The 20,400-nt window shown below is 52.0% G+C and overlaps 1 protein-coding gene across 3 annotated transcripts in view; it reads right to left on the bottom strand.

The window, feature by feature from the left end:
• Positions 1–2,617, bottom strand: part of psmd14 (proteasome 26S subunit, non-ATPase 14) — a 194,576-nt gene extending 191,959 nt beyond the window's left edge. The window contains exon 1 of one of the 3 annotated variants that reach the window (XM_072474372.1): positions 2,526–2,617. The gene's annotated coding sequence lies outside the window, so the exon portion shown is untranslated. Of the gene's footprint in view, positions 1–2,264; positions 2,431–2,525 lie in introns of those variants that run through there. The other 2 variants (XM_072474380.1, XM_072474391.1) reach the window with 2 other exon arrangements.
• Positions 2,618–20,400: the final 17,783 nt, after the last annotated feature.

Consider the following 20,400-nt stretch of genomic DNA (forward strand, 5'->3'; position numbering starts at 1 on the left):
GGGCCGAATGACCTCCTTCTGAACTGTAAATTCTATGATTCTATGAAACACCAAGACTGGTTCGACGAGAACGACAACACCAGCCAAGACTTCATCGACAGGAAAAGGAAAGCTCTCTGCGCCTGGCAAAACAACATAACCAGCAAGGCAAAGAGGAGAACTCATTAATCAGCCAAAACGGAGGTACAAAAGAAAAACTAGGGAAATCAAGAACCAATGGTGGACTGCGGAAGCTAAGGAGCTGCAAGACAAACAGGACACCTGGGACTTCTTCAGGCCACCCAACACCCAAGGCCTCAAACCAGTGCAGAGTAAGGACGGAACCTTTTGTTTTTTTTAAAGATAATTTACTGAAGGCATATTCACAGCATATACAGAATACAAAAACAGGAACAATTCATAACATTAAACAACAACAAACACCGCATAACATATTAACAATACATATAACACTATAATAATACGATAAAACAGGAGCCCCTATATATAAATATATATATACACAAATATGACATCACCGACATGGCTAGCTTTCTCTGTCTGGAGGAAATCAAGTTTGCCTTGAGAGGGTCAATGTTAGGGTTCGTCTGGAGGTGGCAGCCATTCGTCGACTTCTTTAGGGAAAATTAACCGTTAGCAGAAAAGGGGGGTGGGGGCCGTGGGGGTAGTTTAGTGTAGAGTAGGAGGCAAGAAAAGGTGAGACCTGTGAGAGAGGAAGATGGCTTTTGCACTATGTTTATATTTGTATGTACACTGTCTTCTGTCACGGTTATAAAACCATAAATACCTCAATAAAATGTTTATTAAAAAAATATAACATCACCGAGAAAGACGGTAAACATTTTTATTTTGAAGTAAAACAAAATAATGAACCCTCCTGCCCCTTAATAGTCAACAGAATTATGATTCTCTCCCCTACCCCTGCTGACAGTCTACTAGTTCTTGAAAAAGTCGATGAACAGCTTCCACCTCAGAGAACCCTTCATCCGAAACACTAATGGCAAACTTGATCTTCTCCAAATGAAGGAACTCAGCAAGATCCTGGACCCATGACCCAGTGCTTGGCGGTTCTGAGGCCCGCCAATTGGGTAAAATTCTCCTTTTGTGCCAGTAAGGAGGCGAATGCCACGACATCTGCCCCATTTCCCACCATGACACCAGGATCCTCAGACATACCAAAGATAGCTACCCATGGAGAAGGTGTGACCACTACCCGAGACAGCTGATCCGTAACACCATTCCAAAACCCCATTAGTTTTGGACATGACCAGAACATGTGAACATGGTTCGCAGGAAATCCAGCACTTCGTGTACATTGATCAGCCAAAGGAATCTTGGTTCTTAGGTCTTCTGCTACACCATATGGTTACACCAACCAGCTGTTGCTGGACCGGCGTTTGATTTTGCCCACTTAAGTACCACGCATTCCATTTCTGGTGATCATGTACCAATATCCTTGAGCTGAAATGATTGCCCCCAACAACAATACCATCTTACTTTATGGGCGAGTTTTCCCCTTATTACTATTGACTTCAATTTCACTCGGGTTCCCTCTTGATGTCAAAAGCAGCCACTCACACCTCATCTCTGGAATCCAACTGTTTAGTCTGTTTGGACCAAGGCTACAATTGGGTCTGGAGTCATGTGGTCAGATCTCAAGGTCCTTAAAAACCCCACCTCAGTGCAAATCTTTTGTTCTTATAACCCTCTTCCTCAACTTCTGGCTGTAATCCATGCTGACAAACATCTCAGGACTGAATTTCTCCCAACATTTCACAGCATGTTTATCTTTATCAACTCTCGACAAATTTTAAAACACCCAAAAAGTATACTACGTCTGCACTGTACACCATGCAGTGGCCCCATGTGAATCCACAATTTGATTCGAAAATTGTCACGTGTATTTCCCAGGTCCGTCTGTTGCACTGCTTCCTTTGAATGTCTCCTGCCTATGTTTTTCACTCCTCCAACCGAGGACTTCTTCCCCAAACACCTTGGCTCCCTCCTAACACCAGCTGCTCATTCGACAGCTAAACTTGTTGCCCTCTTTAAAAAAAGTCTCTACCCACTCCCTCCTCACTACCAGCTGCTTTCCACAAGAGTCCCTGCTTCTCTCACCCTCCTCTTCGTTTCCTGCGCTCAGTATACGAGTATTAATTTGTGAGCTGGTGTTACAGACACTAATTTTTATTCATTTGCTTTTTTAAAGTCGAAAACTATGGTTTTCAGAAGCCACTCTACTGCATCATCCTTATTGAACTCACATGGGGCAGCGAGGTCTTGCCTCCCGCTGGGATTCCCCCGGGCCGGGTACTGGGAAGAGGGGCAGGCGACCTGGGGGTTGGTCATTTTGGGCCGGGCCCGGCCGGCACCTTGTCCTGCTCCAGCTCCAGAGCGGCTCTCGGAGACCGGACCCAACTGCTCTCTTCTCCCCACGCCGACTCCCCTCTCCTCACAGTCCAGCCGCCCGCCCCCCCATCTTGTGCTTAAATTATTATTTTTTTTAAAATACCAACCGAACTCACCGCTCGTGCTCACCAATGAATCAGCCGGTCTGGACGGCTCGCTCCACTTCCGGGTCAAACGATCAGATCCGCTTCTCCTCATCACCCCCCCCCCCCCCCCCCCCCCCCAAAAAAAACAACAGAGAAGGAGAGACACAGGATTGCATACTGAAATACAAAAAGGACAACAAAGTGCCCCAAACTCTCATCATCTGCAGAGAGAACAGGTGCAGTTTGCGCTGCGCCCCCCCCAATGAAAGGGCCGCCCCCCCCATGAAAGGGCTGCGCCGCCCCCCCCCCCCATGAAAGGGCTGCGCCGCCCCCCCCCCCCCATGAAAGGGCTGCGCCGCCCCCCCCCCCCCCCATGAAAGGGCTGCGCCGCCCCCCCCCCCCATGAAAGGGCTGCGCCGCCCCCCCCCCCATGAAAGGGCTGCGCCGCCCCCCCCCCCCCATGAAAGGGCTGCGCCGCCCCCCCCCCCCCCATGAAAGGGCTGCGCCGCCCCCCCCCCCCCCATGAAAGGGCTGCGCCGCCCCCCCCCCCCCATGAAAGGGCTGCGCCGCCCCCCCCCCCCCCATGAAAGGGCTGCGCCGCCCCCCCCCCATGAAAGGGCTGCGCCGCCCCCCCCCCCCATGAAAGGGCTGCGCCGCCCCCCCCCCCCATGAAAGGGCTGCGCCGCCCCCCCCCCATGAAAGGGCTGCGCCGCCCCCCCCCCCCATGAAAGGGCTGCGCCGCCCCCCCCCCCCATGAAAGGGCTGCGCCGCCCCCCCCCCCCCATGAAAGGGCTGCGCCGCCCCCCCCCCCATGAAAGGGCTGCCGCCCCCCCCCATGAAAGGGCTGCGCCGCCCCCCCCCCCATGAAAGGGCTGCGCCCCCCCCCCATGAAAGGGCTGCCACCCCCCCCCATGAAAGGGCTGCCGCCCCCCCCCCCATGAAAGGGCTGCCGCCCCCCCCCCATGAAAGGGCTGCCGCCCCCCCCATGAAAGGGCTGCCACCGCCCCCCCCCCCCATGAAAGGGCTGCCGCCGCCCCCCCCCCCCCGTGAAAGGGCTGCCGCCGCCCCCCCCCCATGAAAGGGCTGCCGCCGCCGCCCCCCCCCCCCCCCCATGAAAGGGCTGCCGCCGCCGCCACCCCCCCCCCCCCCCCCAATGAAAGGGCTGCTCGCACTTCAGTCGCTTGGTGGTGATGTGTTGGGTGTTTTGGATCACAAACAGGTCACTAACACTGGAAGTGGTGCAACTCTTTTATTATAAGGTTAACTATATTAACATACTTGAACTGTGGGTAAATGCAATACCAGCTTTAACTGTTGACCCTTGCCTAGTCCTAACCAGGTGATGCACTCAGCACATGGTGACTGTCTGTGTTGCAGGCTGTGAGCTCTGTGCTCCGAGCTGGCTGCTACTAGAATGAGTGGGAACTCTCCTGTCCCCTGTCTTTATAGTGCGTGTGCTCTCACTGGTGATTGGCTGCGGTGTTGTGTATGCTGATTGGTCCCACTGCATGTCCATCAGTGTGTGTGTGTCTGCACCATAATATACTGGTGTATATTATGACATCCCCCCTTTTATATATAGAACATGTGCCTGCGTGACAATAAATATCGTGTAGTGAATGTACCTGACTATGTGCGTGCGTGTTATTTACATGATTATGTACATGAAGCTAATCTATTTACACGGGAAGGAACATTATATACAAACTACTGGAACGATGAAACAGGATAATAGAACAGATCAAAGAGTCCAACATTGTAAAACTCATAAGTCAAGTCTCTGAGGTGGGCGACGAATTCTGGTTGACCGCCTCAAGGGTGGGTCAATAGCCAACGGCTGAGGAACGGGCTGGGCCACGGCAGAGTGAGGAGGATGCAGAGTATTCGGAATCTCCACATAGTTCAAGTTGGGGACAACAGGAGGGCCTGGCACCGGTGGAGGATCACGTAGCGAGTGTGGAACGAGACGAAGGGCACGCCGATTGCGGCGGCAAATGGAACCATCTGGCAGAAGAACCAGGAACGAGCGGGGAGACACCTGCCGAAGAACCACAGCAGTTGCAGACCAGCCACCCTCCGGAAGATGGATGCGGACGTTGTCATCCGGCGCCAGAGCAGGGAAATCAGTCACCTGAGTGTCATGCGCCACCTTGTGTTGTGCACGAGACTGTTGCATCTGCCGAAGGACCGGAACGTGGTCGAGGTCTGGGACGTGAATGGACGGCACCGTGGTCCTGAGGGTGCGACCCATGAGCAGCTGGGCTGGCGACAGGCCCATGGAGAGTGGGGCCGAACGATAGGCCAGCAAGGCGAGGTAGAAGTCGGATCCTGCATAGGCAGCCTTGCAGAGGAGTCATTTGACGATATGGACGCCCTTTTCCGCTTTGCCATTGGATTGGGGGTGCAGGGGACTGGATGTCACATGCACAAAGTTGTACCTGCTGGCAAAGTTGGACCATTCCTGGCTCACGAAGCAGGGGCCATTGTCTGACATCACAGTGAGTGGGATGCCGTGACGAGCAAAGGCCTCCTTGCAGGCACGGATGACCGCCGATGATGTGATGTCGTGCAGGCGTACGACCTCCGGGTAGTTCGAAAAATAGTCTACAATCAGAACATAGTCCCTGCCGAGCACATGGAACAGGTCAACGCCTACCTTAGACCAAGGGGACGTGACCAACTCATGGGGCTGTAGGGTCTCACGTGGTTGGGCCGGCTGGAACCGCTGACAGGTGGGGCAGTTGAGCACTGTGTTGGCGATGTCCTCATTGATGCCGGGCCAGTACACAGCCTCTCGGGCCCTCCATCTGCACTTCTCCACGCCAAGATGGCCCTCGTGTAGCTGTTCCAAAACGAGCTGACGCATGCTGTGTGGGATCACGATGCGGTCCAGCTTCAGGAGGACACCATCGACTGCTGCCAGATCGTCTCTGATATTGTAGAACTGCGGATTTGTCCCTTGAGCAACCCTTCCATCATGTGGCGCATGACACGCTGTAGTAGGGGGTCAGCCGCAGTCTCGCGGCGAATGTGGATAAGGCGTTCATCCGTGGCAGGCAGATTGGTGGCCGTGAAGGCCACATGGGCGTCAACCTGGCAGACAAAACCCTCTGGGTCACACAGGGTGTTGACTGCCCTGGACAGAGCGTCGGCTATGATCAGGTCCTTGCCTGGGGTGTATAGGAGCTGGAAATCGTACCGCCGGAGTTTAAGCAGAATGCGCTGGAGGCAAGGGGTCATATCATTCAGGTATTTTTGTATAATGTTGACCAGCGGGCGATGGTCGGTCTCGACAGTGAATTGGGGGAGGCCGTACACGTAATCATGAAATTTGTCGACCCCAGTCAACAGGCCCAGGCACTCCTTTTCGATCTTTGCGTAGCGCTGTTCCGTGGGGGTCATTGCACGTGACGCATATGCAACGGGGGCCCATGTTGAGGCCTCATCGCGTTGCAGGAGCACCGCCCCAATGCAGGATTGGCTGGCATCCGTTGAAATTTTTGTTTCCTTCGTGGGATCAAAAAATGCCAATACCGGGGCCGTGGTAAGCTTGGTCTTAAGCTCCTCCCATTCGCGCTCATGGGCGGGAAGCCATTGGAAGTCTGTCATCTTCCTGACCAGGTTCCGGAGAGCTGTGGTATAGGAGGCGTGGTTGGGGATGAACTATCCCAGGAAGTTGACCATGCTCAAAAATCGAAGGACCGCCTTCTTATCAGCTGGCTTCTGCATGGCCATGATGGCTGCCACCTGGTCCGCATCCGGCCGCACACCCAACCGGGAGATGTGGTCCCCTAGGAACTTGAGTTCCGTCTGGCCGAAGGAACACTTGGCTCTGTTGAGGCGAAGGCCTTTCAGTATGTGTGCGTGTGTCTGCACCATAATATACTGGTATATATTATGACAAGTGGTATTGTCACTGGACTAGTAATCCAGACACCCAGGGTAATGCTCTGCGGATGCGGGTTCGAATCCCACCGTTGCAGATGGTGTAATTTGAATTCAATTAAAAAAATCTGGAATCAAAAGTCTAATGATGGCCATTAAACTGTTGTCGATTGTTGTACACACCCATCTGGTTCACGGATGTACTTTTGGGAAGGAAATCTGTCATCCTTACCTGGTCACGCCTACATGTGACTCCAGAATGTGATTGACTCTGAAATGGGCAACAAATGCTGGCCCGGCCAGCGACGCCCACATCCCATGAACAAAATAAAAGTCAGTTAAATAATGTGTTGTCGCACAGAATTGTCCTGGTGCAGGTGGCAGCCATTCGGCCCATCCTATCTGCGCCAGAACTCCAAACCAGCATCATGACTTACCTCCATTCTCTTGCCCTCTCCCGGTACATTGTTTCTATTCAATTAATCATCATGGGTGTTCTTGTGTGCCTTCATTGAACCTCCACCACACTTCCAGGCAGTGCATAAACCAGACTCGAACAACTAGTTGTGTGAAAAAAGTTCCTTCTCACACCACATTGACTTATTTTGCAAATCACTCTCGTTCTTGATCCTTTCATGAGAAGGAACAGTTTCTCCCTATCTCCTCTGTCCAGCCCCTAATGATTTTGAACATCGCTCAAATCTCCTCTTAGGCTTTTCCTCCAAGGAGAACAGTTCCAACCACTCCAACCTCTCCTCATAGCTGAAGTTAAAGCGGTCTGCGGAACGGGTGCGGAAAGAAGGGCCACTTCTCTGAAGTCTGCCAGGCCTGACCTGTTTCTAAACCCAGCAGCGCTGCGTGTAGCCCACGGGGACCGCCCCCATCTTCCACGTCATCCGCCACGTGCGACCCATGGGGGCCGCTACCTTCGACGCCACCCGCCACGTGCGACACGTGCGGACCGTAACCTTGGCCGCCATCTTCGACGTCACCCGCCACGTGCGACCCGTGGGGGCCGCCATCTTGGAATCACCCCGCCACCTCCCGGAACCCCTGCTCACCAGATCATACGCTGGCCTCCGCTACCCTCGATCAGCCCACCCACCTTCCGAAGCTCGCCTCCATCACCCTTGACCAATCTCGACCTCATCATCTCACTAAATCCATGATGGCCGTCCGGATCAACGGCCACAAGACGACCTGCCTCTTCCACTCCGGGAGCACGGAGAGTTTCATTCACCCAGATACGGTACAGCGCTGCTCCCTCCCAATTTTACCCGCGACTCAGAAAATCTCCCTGGCTTCCGAATCACATTCCGTGGAGGTACTGTGTCGCAACCCTTACAGTATGGGGCATCGAGTACAAAAACTTCAAGCTCTACGTCCTCTCCCAACTCTGCGCTGCCCTACCAGTAGGTCTAGATTTCCAATGCCACTGGAATTTGATGGACCACTGCCCCATTTCACCGTCTGTAGCCTCTCGGCCCTTTAGGTCGCCCCACACTCGCTCTTTGCTAACCTCACCCCGGACTGTAAGCCTGTCGCCAATAGGAGCAGACAATACAGTGCTCGGGACAAGGCCTTCATCAGGTCGGAGGTCCAGAGACTCCTGCGGGAAGGGATCATAGAGGCCAGTACTAGCCCCTGGAGAGCCCAAGTGGTGGTCGTCAAAACTGGGGAGAAGCACCGGATGGTCATCGACTACAGTCAGATCATCAACCGGTACACGCAGCGATGCGTACCCTCTCCCCTGCATATCTGACATGGTCAATCAGATTGCGCAGTACCGAGTCTTCTCCACTAGTGACTTGAAGTCCGCGTACCACCAGCTCCTTATCCGCCCAGAGGACCGCCAATACACTGTCTTCGAGGCAGATGGCCACCTCTACCACTTCCTCAGGGTCCCCTTCGGCGTCACCAATGGAGTCTCGGTCTTCCAACGGGAGATGGACCGAATGGTTGACCAGTACGGGCTGCGGGCCACGTTCCCGTATCTGGATAATGTCACCATCTGCAGCCATGACCAGCAGGCCCATGACGCTAACCTCCAACATTTCCTCCACAACGCCAAGCTCCTTAACCAAACATACAATAAGGAGAAATGCGTTTTCAGCACAACCCGCTTAGCCATCCTTGGCTACTTTATGGAAAACGGAGTCCTAGGGCCCGATCCCGACCGCATGCGCCCCCTCCTGGAACTTCCACTCCCCCACTGCCCCAAGGCCCTGAAGAGATGCCTGGGGGTTCTTTTCCTATTATGCCCAGTGGGTTCCCAATTATGCGGACAAGGCCCGCCCACTCATTAAATCCACCATTTTTACCCTGACGGCTGAGGCCCGTCTGGCCTTCAACCGCATCAAAACAGATATTGCCAAAGCCACGATGCACGCTGTGGATGAGTCCACCCCGTTTCTAGTGGAGAGCGATGCGTCTGACTTTGCTCTGGCCGTTACCCTCAACCAGGCAGGCAGGCCCGTGGCTTTCTTCTCCCGCACCCTCCAGGGCTCCGAAATTCGACACTCGTCCGTCGAAAAGGAAGCCCAGGCCATTGTGGAAGCTGTGCAACATTGGAGGCATTACCTTGCCGGCAGGCGATTCGCTCTCCTCACTGACCAACGGTCGGTTGCCTTCATGTTTAACAATACGCAGCGGGGCAAGATCAAGAATGACAAGATCCCAAGGTGGAGGATCAAACTCTCCACCTATAATTATGATATCTTGTATTGACCTGGGAAGCTCAATGAGCCCCCAGATGCCCTATCCTGCGGTACATGTGCCAGCGCACAACTCGACCGACTTCGGGCCCTCCACAATGACCTCTGTCACCCGGGGGGGCCACCTGTTTTTTCCATTTTATCAAGGCCAGCAACCTGCCTTACTCCATCGAGGAGGTCAAGACCATGACCAGGGACTGCCAGGTCTGCGCGGAGTGCAAACCGCACTTCTATCGGCCAGATAGAGCACACCTGGTAAAGGCCTCCTTTGAGCGCCTCAGCATCGATTTCAAAGGGCCCCTCCCCTCCACTGACCGTAATGTGTACTTTCTCAACATCATTGACAAGTACTCACGTTTCCCTTTCGCCATCCCATACCCTGACATGACCTCTGCCACAGTCATCAAGGCCCTGCACGGCCTCTTCACCTTGTTCCGTTTCCCCACTTACATCCATAGCGATCGGGGTTCCTCCTTCATGAGTGATGAGCTGTGTCAGTTCCTGCTTAGCAAGGGCATCGCCTCAAGCAGGACTACCAGCTGCAACCCCCGGAGAAATGGACAGGTGGAGAGGGAGAACGCGACGGTCTGGAAGGCCATCCTTCTTGCCCTACGGTCTAGAAGTCCCCCTGTCTCCCGCTGGCAGGAGGTCCTTCCCGATGTGCTCCACTCCATCCAGTCGCTCCTGTGTACCGCCACCAATGTAACCCCTCATGAGAGGATGTTTGTCTTCCCCAGGAAGTCCACCTCAGGTCTCTTGCTCCCGTCCTGGCTGACGGTTCCAGGGCCCGTCCTCCACCGGAAGCATGCGAGGAGTCACAAATCGGATCCCCTGGTCGAACGGGTTCTTCTCCTCCATGCTAACCCCCAACATGCCTACGTGGCACACCATGACGGGCGGGAGGACACAGTCGCCCTTCGGGACTTGGCACCCGCAGGTTCCCCAGCGACCATCACCACTACCCACGACTCTACACTGTCTCCCGCCGTTGCTGCTCACGACTACACCATCTCCCTCCGTTGCTACTTATCCGGAAGATGACACGCTCCTGGATACGCATGCCTCAACACTTCACCCGACACCAATGTCCTCACCACAGCCGGGACTGAGGCGATCACAGCGGAAGGTCAGAGCCCCCGACAGACCCGATCTCTAATTCAACCCGCCCACTTCACCCCCGCCGGACTCTTTTTTAACAGGGGTGAATATGGTGAACCACGATTATATTGTACATACTGTTCTTACTTATGGTACTTACTGTTCTTACTGTTTGTTACATGTCTGGTTTGTCCCTGCTGGCTCCGCTCCTCGGGCTCACGTATAAAGGTAGCTAACCTCCAGCCCTGCCCTCATTCTGGGACCGGCTGTCAGCAGGTACCTTTTAGCTGATTAAAGCCACAGTTTACTCTTCCGACTCTCGTCTGTCGTCATTGATGGTACATCAAGGGGGTTTTGAGGGAAATGCTTTCCAGACACAGGCCATTTGTACAGTATAAAGTAGCGAACGTGCTGGCTTGGGAGGACGATGAGTTGCTCAGCCTGAGCTTGATTTCTGCTGGCCAAATTCTGCCCTAGATCTTCTGCAGTTGATTTTGGTTGTTCCCGTGTCCAGGGGTGTCGGTGGGGCTGTTTCTATGGCACCAAATCTTGGGTTACACCCCAATCGGTCACGCGCCCAACCCGGTCCTCCTGCTGAAAAATACATTGGTCCTGTATGACGCCCTCCTCCCCTCCGATCGGCCCGCCCCCGACCATGGCGGCCGCAGACTGAGTCCGCAACCGCCTCACGAGTTTCCCGAACGGCTGGGACCATATTAGATCCACACCGTCGGGACTTCAGCCAGTCAGGGGCGGAGAATAGCGGGTCGGGCCTCTGGCAATAGCCGCAGGTGGGGGATACTTCCCGGTTACGCTGTTTTTCGGGGCCGGAGAATCGAGGAACCGTCACCGGTCCCGATTCCATGCGTGGAAATGAATTCTCCGCCCCGGTGCCGGACGCGATTTTGGCATTTGGGTGTGGAGAATCCAGCCCATAACGTGCTAGATATTTAAAAATATACATTTGAATTCCTATGTCCCCACTTGTAATGGAAATTGCCTTTGCAAACTTATGTTGTAATCAGACCTTCCCATCATTGATGGTACTGTAACTGGCAGCGGCTAAGGAACTGAGGGGTTTCATGGAAGAGGTGTGGGGCGCAGACCCATGGAGGTTCGCTCGGCCGAGGGCGAAGGAGTTCTCTTTTTTCTCCCATGTTCACAAAGTTTATTCTCGTACAGATTTTTTTGTTGTGAGCAGGGCGTTAATCCCAAGGGTGGAGGGGACGGAATACTCGGCCATTGCCGCCTCTGACCATACTCCGCACTGGGTGGACTTGCGACTTGGTGAAGAGAGAGGGCAGCACCCACTCTGGAGGCTAGATGTGGGACTGCTAGCGGATGACGAGGTTTGTGGGCGGATAAATAGGAACATCCAAAACTACTTGGAAACAAACGATACAGGAGAGGTAACAGCGACTACGGGTTGGGAGGCTCTGAAGGCAGTTATTAGAGGGGAGTTAATTTCTATCAGATCCCACAGGGAGAAGAAAGAAAGAGCGGAGAGAGAGAGGCTAGGAGAGGAGATACTCAGAGTAGACAGGAGTTACGCGGATACCCCCGAGACGGGGCTACTGAAAGAGCGCCGGAGACTGCAGGCGGAGTTTGATCTGCTGACCTCAGGGAAAGCGGTAGCACAGCTGAGGAAGGTAAAAGGGGCAGTCTGTGAGTATGGGGAGAAAGCGAGTAGAATGCTGGCGCACCAACTTCGTAGGAGAGAGGCGGCTGATGTGTTAAGTAAGTTGGTTCAACGTTGACGGCCAGGGAAATTGGGGGAGTTAGGGATAAGGAAGGTAACACGGTCTTGGACCCAGAGGAGGTGAACAAACTCTTTAAGGAGTTTTATGGTAAACTGTACGAGTCAGGACCCCCGGCGGGAGAGGAAGGGATGAAGCAATTCATGGACCAATTGAGGTTTCCAAAGGTGGAAGAGGATCTGGTGGAGGGACTGGGGGCCCCGATAAAGTTGGAGGAGGTTGTTAAGGGCCTAGAGAGTATGCAGTCGGGCAAGGCCCTGGGGCCGGATGGTTATCCTATAGAATTCTACAAGATATTTTTGGAACTGTTGAGTCCACTCCTGCTAAGGACCTTTAACGAGGCTAAACAATGTCACAGGCCTCGATCTCACTCATTCTCAAACGGGAGAAAGATCAGCTACTATGTGGGTCCTACAGACCGATATCGCTCTTGAACATAGATGCCAAATTGCTGGCCCGCTAGAATAGAGGACTGTGTCCCAGGGGTGATAGGGGAGGATCAGACAGGCTTTGTTAAGGATAGGCAACTGAACTCCAATGTATGGAGGCTCCTAAACATTATTATGATGCCCTCAGAAGGAGGGGAGGCAGAAGTAGTGGCTGTGACGGATGCAGAGAAAGCCTTTGACCGGGTGGAATGGGAGTAACTGTGGGAAACACTAAGAGGGTTTGGATTCGGTGAGGGATTCATAGGGTGGGTCAAACTACTTTATCAGGCCCCCGTAGCAAATGTATGCATGAACATGCTGAGGTCGGAGTATTTTAGGCTTCACCGAGGGATAAGGCAGGGGTGCCCCCGCTCCCCGTTACTATTTGCCCTTGCAATAGAGCCGTTGGCCATAGCACTGAGGGCTCCAAAGAACTGGCAGGGATTGGTTCGGGGGTTGGGGGGGGGGGGGGGGGGGGAGCATCGGGTCTCACTCTATGCGGATCATCTGCTCCTGTATATTTCTGACCCACTAGAGTGGATAGGGGAGGTCATGCAGATTCTGAGGGACTTCGGTAGCTTTTCAGGGTACAAATTAAACGAGAGGAAAAGCAAGATGTTCGTGATCCAAGCTAAAGGGCAGGAGAAGAGACTGGGAGAGCTTCCACTTAAGATGGTAGAGAAGAGCTTTCGGTACCTAGGCATACAGGTGGCTCGAAACTGGGATGCTGGGATGCCCTCCACAAGCTTAATTTATCCTAGCTGGTAGAGCAGATGGAGGGTGACTTTAAAAGGTGGGACATGCTCCCGCTTTCTTTAGCGGGGAGGGTGCAGACCTTTAAGATGACGGTCCTCCCCAGATTTTTGTTTGTCTTCCAGTGCCTTCCCATCTTCATCCCTAGGTCCTTCTTTAATTGGGTGAACAAGATCATTTCAGGATTTGTATGGACAAATAAGACCCCGCGAGTAAAGAGACTGTATCTAGAGCGCAGTCGGGGGGGGGGGGGGGGGGGGGGGCCTTGCTCTGTCGAATTTTTGCAGCTACTACTGGGCGGCTAGTATAGCCATGATTAGGAAATGGGTATTGGGGGAGGGGTCGACGGGGAGCGGTTAGAGGCGGCCTCATGCAAAGGCACCAGCTTAGGGGCACTCGTAATGGCACCTCTGCCGTTCTCGCCGGTGCGCTACTCCTCAAGTCCGGTGGTGGCGGCAGCACTAAGGATCTAGGGTCAGTGGATAAGGCACAGGGAGGTGGAGGGAGCCTCAGTTTGGACCCCGATACGCAACAATCACAGATTTGTGCCGGGCAAGATAGATGGAGGGTTTCAAAGCTGGCTTAGGGCAGGTATTAAAAGGATGGGGGACCTGTTCATAGACAGGACTTTTCCCAGCTTGAAGGCACTGGAGGAGAAATTGAATCTGCCCCCTGGAAATGCCTTCAGATACCTTCAGGTACGCGTCTTTCTAAAAAAACAGGTGGTGACATTTCCGTTGCTACCCCCCACGTAGGATACAGGATAGGGTGGTCTCTGGCACCTGGGTAGGGGAGGGGAAGGTGTCTGACATCTACCAAGAACTACAGGAGGCGAAGGAAGCCCCAATGGTGGAATTTAAGGGCAAGTGGGAGGAGGAGCTCGGCGGGGAGCTGGATGCGGGCCTGTGGGCGGATGCCCTAAGCAGGGTTAATTCCTCATCATCATGTGCCAGGCTTAGCTTAATTCAGTTTAAGGTGGTCCCTCGGGCATACATGATGGCAGCGAGATTGTTCCTCTGTTTAAGAAGGGTGGCAGGGATAATCCCGGGAACTACAGGCCGGTGAGCCTTACTTCAGTGGTAGGGAAATTACTGGAGAGAATTCTTCGAGACAGGATCTACTCCCATTTGGAAGCAAATGGACGTATTAGTGAGAGGCAGCACGGTTTTGTGAAGGGGAGGTCGTGTCTCACTAACTTGATCGAGTTTTTCGAGGAGGTCACTAAGATGATTGATGCAGGTAGGGCAGTAGATGTTGTCTATATGGACTTCAGTAAGGCCTTTGACAAGGTCCCTCATGGTAGACTAGTACAAAAGGTGAAGTCACACGGGATCAGGGGTGAACTGGCAAGGTGGATACAGAACTGGCTAGGCCATAGAAGGCAGAGGGTAGCAATGGAGGGATGCTTTTCTAATTGGAGGGCTGTGACCAGTGGTGTTCCACAGGGATCAGTGCTGGGACCTTTGCTCTTTGTAGTATATATAAATGATTTGGAGGAAAATGTAACTGGTCTGATTAGTAAGTTTGCAGACGACACAAAGGTTGGTGGAATTGCGGATAGCGATGAGGACTGTCTGAGGATACAGCAGGATTTAGATTGTCTGGAGACTTGGGTGGAGAGATGGCAGATGGAGTTTAACCTGGACAAATGTGAGGTAATGCATTTTGGAAGGGCTAATGCAGGTAGGGAATATACAGTGAATGGTAGAACCCTCAAGAGTATTGAAAGTCAAAGAGATCTAGGAGTACAGGTCCACAGATCACTGAAAGGGGCTACACAGGTGGAGAAGGTAGTCAAGAAGGCATACGGCATGCTTGCCTTCATTGGCCGGGGCATTGAGTATAAGAATTTTCAAGTCATGTTGCAGCTGTATAGAACCTTAGTTAGGCCACACTTGGAGTATAGTGTTCAATTCTGGTCGCCACACTACCAGAAGGATGTGGAGGCTTTAGAGAGGGTGCAGAAGAGATTTACCAGAATGTTGCCTGGTATGGAGGGCATAAGCTATGAGGAGCGATTGAATAAACTCGGTTTGTTCTCACTGGAACGAAGGAGGTTGAGGGGCGACCTGATAGAGGTATACAAAATTATGAGGGGCATAGACAGAGTGGATAGTCAGAGGCTTTTCCCCAGGGTAGAGGGGTCAATTACTAGGGGGCATAGGTTTAAGGTGAGAGGGGCAAAGTTTAGAGTAGATGTACGAGGCAAGTTTTTTACGCAGAGGGTAGTGGGTGCCTGGAACTCACTACCGGAGGAGGTAGTGGAGGCAGGGACGATAGGGACATTTAAGGGGCATCTTGACAAATATATGAATAGGATGGGAATAGAAGGATACGGACCCAGGAAGTGTAGAAGATTGTAGTTTAGTCGGGCAGTATGGTCGGCACGGGCTTGGAGGGCCGAAGGGCCTGTTCCTGTGCTGTACTTTTCTTTGTTCTTTGTTCTTTGAGAATGAGCAAGTTCTTTGGGGTTGAGGATAGATGTGCGAGATGTGCGGGAAGCCGGACATGTTCTGGACATGTCCGGCTCTCAAAGGATTCTGGCAGGGATTCGCTCAGGCAATGTCCAAGACCCTGAACACACGGGTGGTGCCGAGTCCAGAGATAGAGATCTTTGGTGTGTCTGACGATCCGGGTGTTCAGGGGCAAAATTCTCCAGTATCGGCACGATGTCCGCCGACTGGCGCCCAAAACGGCGCAAATCAGTCGGGCATCGCGCCGCCCCAAAGGTGCGGAATGCTCCGCATTTTGGGGGGCTGAGCCCCAACCTTAAGGGGCTAGGCCCGCGCCGGATGAATTTCCACCCCGCCAGCTGGCGGAAAAGGCCTTTGGTGCCCCGCCAGCTGGCGCGCAAATGACATCTCCGGGCGACGCATGCACGGGAACGTTAGCGGCCGCTGACGGCATTCCCGCGCATGCGCAGTGGAGGGAGTCACGGTGGAGACCGTGGCGAAGGCGGAAGGGAAAGTGTGCCCCTACGGCACAGGCCCGCCCGTGGATCGTTGGGCCCCGATCGCGGGCCAGGCCACCGTGGGGGCACCCCCCAGGGCCAGATCACCCCGCGTCCCCCCAGGACCCCAGAGCCCACCCGCGCCACCTTGTCCTGCCGGTAAGGTAGGTGGTTTAATCTACGCCGGAGGGACAGGCATTTTAGCGGCGGAACTTCGGCCCATCCGGGCCGGAGAATCGCGGGGGGGGGGAGCCCACCAACCGGTGAGGCGCGATTCCCGCCCCCGCCGAATATCTGGTGCCGGAGAATTCGGCAACCGGCGGGGGCGGGATTTACGCCAGCCCCCGGCGATTCTCCGACCCGGCGGGGGGTCGGAGAATTGCGCCCCTGGAAGCGAAAGAGGCCGAGGTTTTGGCCTTTGCCTCCCTGGTAGCCCGGAGACCGATCCTTTTAATGTGGAGAGACTCGAAACCCCCAAGTGTGGAGACCTGGGTTGGCGACATGGCTTGGTTTCTCAGTCTTGAGAAAGTAAAGTTTGCCTTGAGAGTGTCCATGATGGGGTTCTCTCGGAGGTGGCAGCCGTTCCTCGACTTTCTAGGAGAGCATTAAAATGTCAGCAGCAGCAATCCGGGGGGTGGGGGGGGGAAATGTTCATTCACTGCATATTCTTGTTTTTTTTTCTTTATATAATGTTAACGTTCACCTTGTTTTGTTAAATGTTGTTAATGGTTATGTAAAAAAATTTGTTCCGATAAAAATCTGAATAAAAATAATTTTTTTTAAAAAATTGATGGTACTGTAGCATCTCAGTTATGGAACTCCAAGATACCTTACATTTCAAGCTCCAATCATTTCACCTTCTCGGCCTCCCACGTTGCTATTTTGCTATTTAATTGTATAAATAATATAAAATCAAAGGGTTTCATAAAGTAGAGACAGAATAAATGGGGTCAGAATTGCATATGTCTCTTGTTCCAATTATCTAACTATCCCATTCATCAATCCCATTTCATCTGAAGACTGGTAGATGGACTAGTAGATGGACTAGTATTATTAAAAGTTTTGCACTTGGCATTCCGTAAATAAACCTTACTTTCTGTTGTTACACATTGTATTCTTCTCTTTGAAGTTTTAGTGTGAGTCATCCTGCAGTCTGTATAAAAGACAGACAGAAAGCACACTCAGTAAGCGTTGCGCAGGTCAAAGAGACACAGCCTGAGTGAGTGAGACACATCCAGAGTGGGGAATTTGAAACTTGGTAATTTGGTGCAGTGAGGTAATTCGGTACAGAGTGGGAGAAGGTGCCTTTTCCCTACTGTTTTGTTCTCTCTCTTTCTTCGGGCCTAGTTTCGGGAGCAGTTCGGCGGAGGAGGAGCAGTCTCTGTGTGAGTATAAAAACCTAACGGTAACTTCCTATTTTCCACTTTTTTCCCCCAAAAATGACATCAGAGGGAAGCTGTGATCTGATGGTTGATAGAAAATCTGCCCCAAATTTGAAAAAACACACAGCTAAACTCGTAAACTTAAATTAAACTAATTAATTAATTAGAGATGGCTGGTCAGGTGATGTGCTTGAGCTGCTTGATGTGGGAGCTGGCAGATCCCATTGCGAGCTGCAGCGACCACATCTGCAGTAAGTGTTGGCTGCTCGAAGAGCTCCGGCCAGAGTTGATGAGCTGGAGTCTGAGCTTCAAACACTGAGGCACATCCGGGAGGGGGAGACTTACCTGGACACTGTGTTTCAGGAGGCAGTCAAACCTGTTAGAGTAAGTAGTTTAAATCCTGCCAGTGGCCAGGGACAGCAGGGTGTGACTGCAAGTTAGGCAGGTAAAGGGAACCAGCAGTCAGCAACTCAGGAGCCTCAGCCCTTGACCCTGTCCAACAGGTACGAGGCACTTGCTTCCTGTGTGGATGGCGAACAGGGCTGCAGGAAGGATGAGTCAGCTGACCAAGACACCATGGTTCAGCAGGCCATTTAAGGGGAGGGAGTAAATAGGCAAGTTGTAGTTGTCGGGGATTCTATTATCAGGGGGATAGATAGTATCCTTTGTGAGCAGGATAAAGAGTCCGTATGGTATGTTGCCTGCCCAGTGCTAGGGTGCGGGACATCTCTGACCGGCTTGAAAGGATACTGGAGAGGGAGGGGGAGGATCCAGTTGTTGTGGTCCATGTCGGTACCAACAACATAGGCAAGTCTAGGAAAGAGGACCTGTTTAGAGATTATAAAGAGCTAGGATTCAAATTAAAAAACAGGTCCTCAAGGGTCATAATTTCCGGATTACTGCCCGAGCCACGTGCAAATTGGCATAGGGAGGCAAGAATAAGGGAAGTTAACACGTGGCTGAAAGAGTGGTGTGGGAAAGAGGGGTTCCTTTTCATGGGACACTGGCATCAGTTTTGGGACAGGGGGGGCCTATACCGTTGGGATGGTCTCCACCTGAACCGAGCTGGGACCAGTGTTCTGGCGAAAAGAGTAAATAGGGTGGTCAATAGGACTTTAAACTAAAGATTGGGGGGGGGGAAGGGAAAGTCAGGGAACCAAGAGGTGAAGTAATCAGTGGGAAGCGTAGATGCTTAGGAATACAAAAAAGCACGAAAAGTCAGAACTCAGGACAGGTTACGATAGTCCCCATCTCACAAAATATGACACAGTGTATGGAAAGGCTCAGTAAACCAAGGTCCACGACACTAAGAAAACAAAAAGGGACGGTCAATAGAGAATTAAAGGTGCTATATTTAAATGCGCACAGTGTACGGAACAAGGTAGATGAGCTTGTGGCCCAGATTGTGACTGGCAGGTATGATGTGGTAGGCATCACAGAGACATGGTTGCAGGGGGTTCAGGACTGGCATTTAAACATCCAGGGATTCACAACCTATCGAAAAGACAGAGAGGTTGGCAGAGGGGGCGGGGTTGCCTTGTTAATTAGAAATGAAATTAAATCAATAGCACTAAACGACATCGGGTCAGATGATGTGGAGTCTGTGTGGGTAGAGTTGAGCAACCACAAAGGCAAAAAAACCATAATGGGAGTTATGTACAGGCCTCCTAACAGTGGTCAGGACCAGGGGCACAAAATGCACCACAAAATAGAAAGGGCATGTCAGAAAGGCAAGGTCACAGTGATCATGGGGGACTTCAATATGCAGGTGGACTGGGTAAATAATGTTGCCAGTGGACCCAAAGAAAGGGAATTCTTTGAATGTTTACAGGAGGGCTTTTTGGAACAGCTTGTGATGGAGCCCACGAGGGAACAGGCCATTCTGGACTTAGTGTTATGTAATGAGCCAGACGTGATTAAAGATCTTAAAGTAAGGGAACACTTAGGAGGCAGCGATCATAATATGGTAGAATTCAATCTCCAATTTGAAAGAAAGAAGGTAGAATCAGATGTAAAGGTGTTACAGTTAAATAAAGGTAACTACAGAGGCATGAGGGAGGAACTGGCGAAAATCGACTGGGAGCAGAGCCTAGTGGGAAACACAGTAGAACAGCAATGGCAGGAGTTTCTGGGAGTAATTGAGGACACAGTACAGAGGTTCATCCCAAAGAAAAGAAAGGTTATCAGAGGGGGGATTAGGCAGCCATGGCTGACAAAGGAAGTTAGGGAATGCATCAAAGCAAAAGAGAAAGCCTATAATGTAGCAAAGAGTGGTGGGAAGTCAGAAGATTGGGAAGGCTACAAAAACAAACAGAAGATAACAAAGAGAGAAATAAGGAAAGAGAGGATCAAATATGAAGGTAGGCTAGCCAGTAACCTTAGGAATCATAGTAAAAGTTTCTTTAAATACATTAAAAACAAACGGGAGGCAAAAGTAGACATTGTGCCGCTCTAAAATGACGCTGGTAATCTAGTGATGGGAGACAAGGAAACAGCTGAGGAACTAAATAAGTACTTTGCGTCAGTCTTCACAGTAGAAGACATGAGTAATATTACAACAATTCAGGAGAGTCAGGGGGCAGAGTTGAATATGGTAACCATCACAAAGGAGAAAGTGCTAGAGAAACTAAGAGGTCTAAAAATTGATAAATCTCCGGGTCCAGGTGGGCTCTACATCTTAGAGTTCTAAAGGAGATAGCTGAAGAAATAGTGGAGGCGTTAGTTATTATCTTTCAAAAGTCACTGGAGTCAGAGAAAGTCCCAGAGGATTGGAAAATCGCTGTTGTAACCCCCGCTGTTCAAGAAGGGAACAAGAAAAAAGATGGAAAATTATAGGCCAATTAGCCTAACCTCAGTTGTTGGCAAGATTCTAGAATCCATCGTTAAGGATGAAATTTCTAAATTCTTGGAAGTGCAGGGTCGGATTAGGACAAGTCAG

This window comes from Scyliorhinus torazame, chromosome 2, assembly GCF_047496885.1.
Source record: "Scyliorhinus torazame isolate Kashiwa2021f chromosome 2, sScyTor2.1, whole genome shotgun sequence".
In the NCBI taxonomy this organism is placed as follows: Eukaryota; Metazoa; Chordata; class Chondrichthyes; order Carcharhiniformes; family Scyliorhinidae; genus Scyliorhinus; species Scyliorhinus torazame.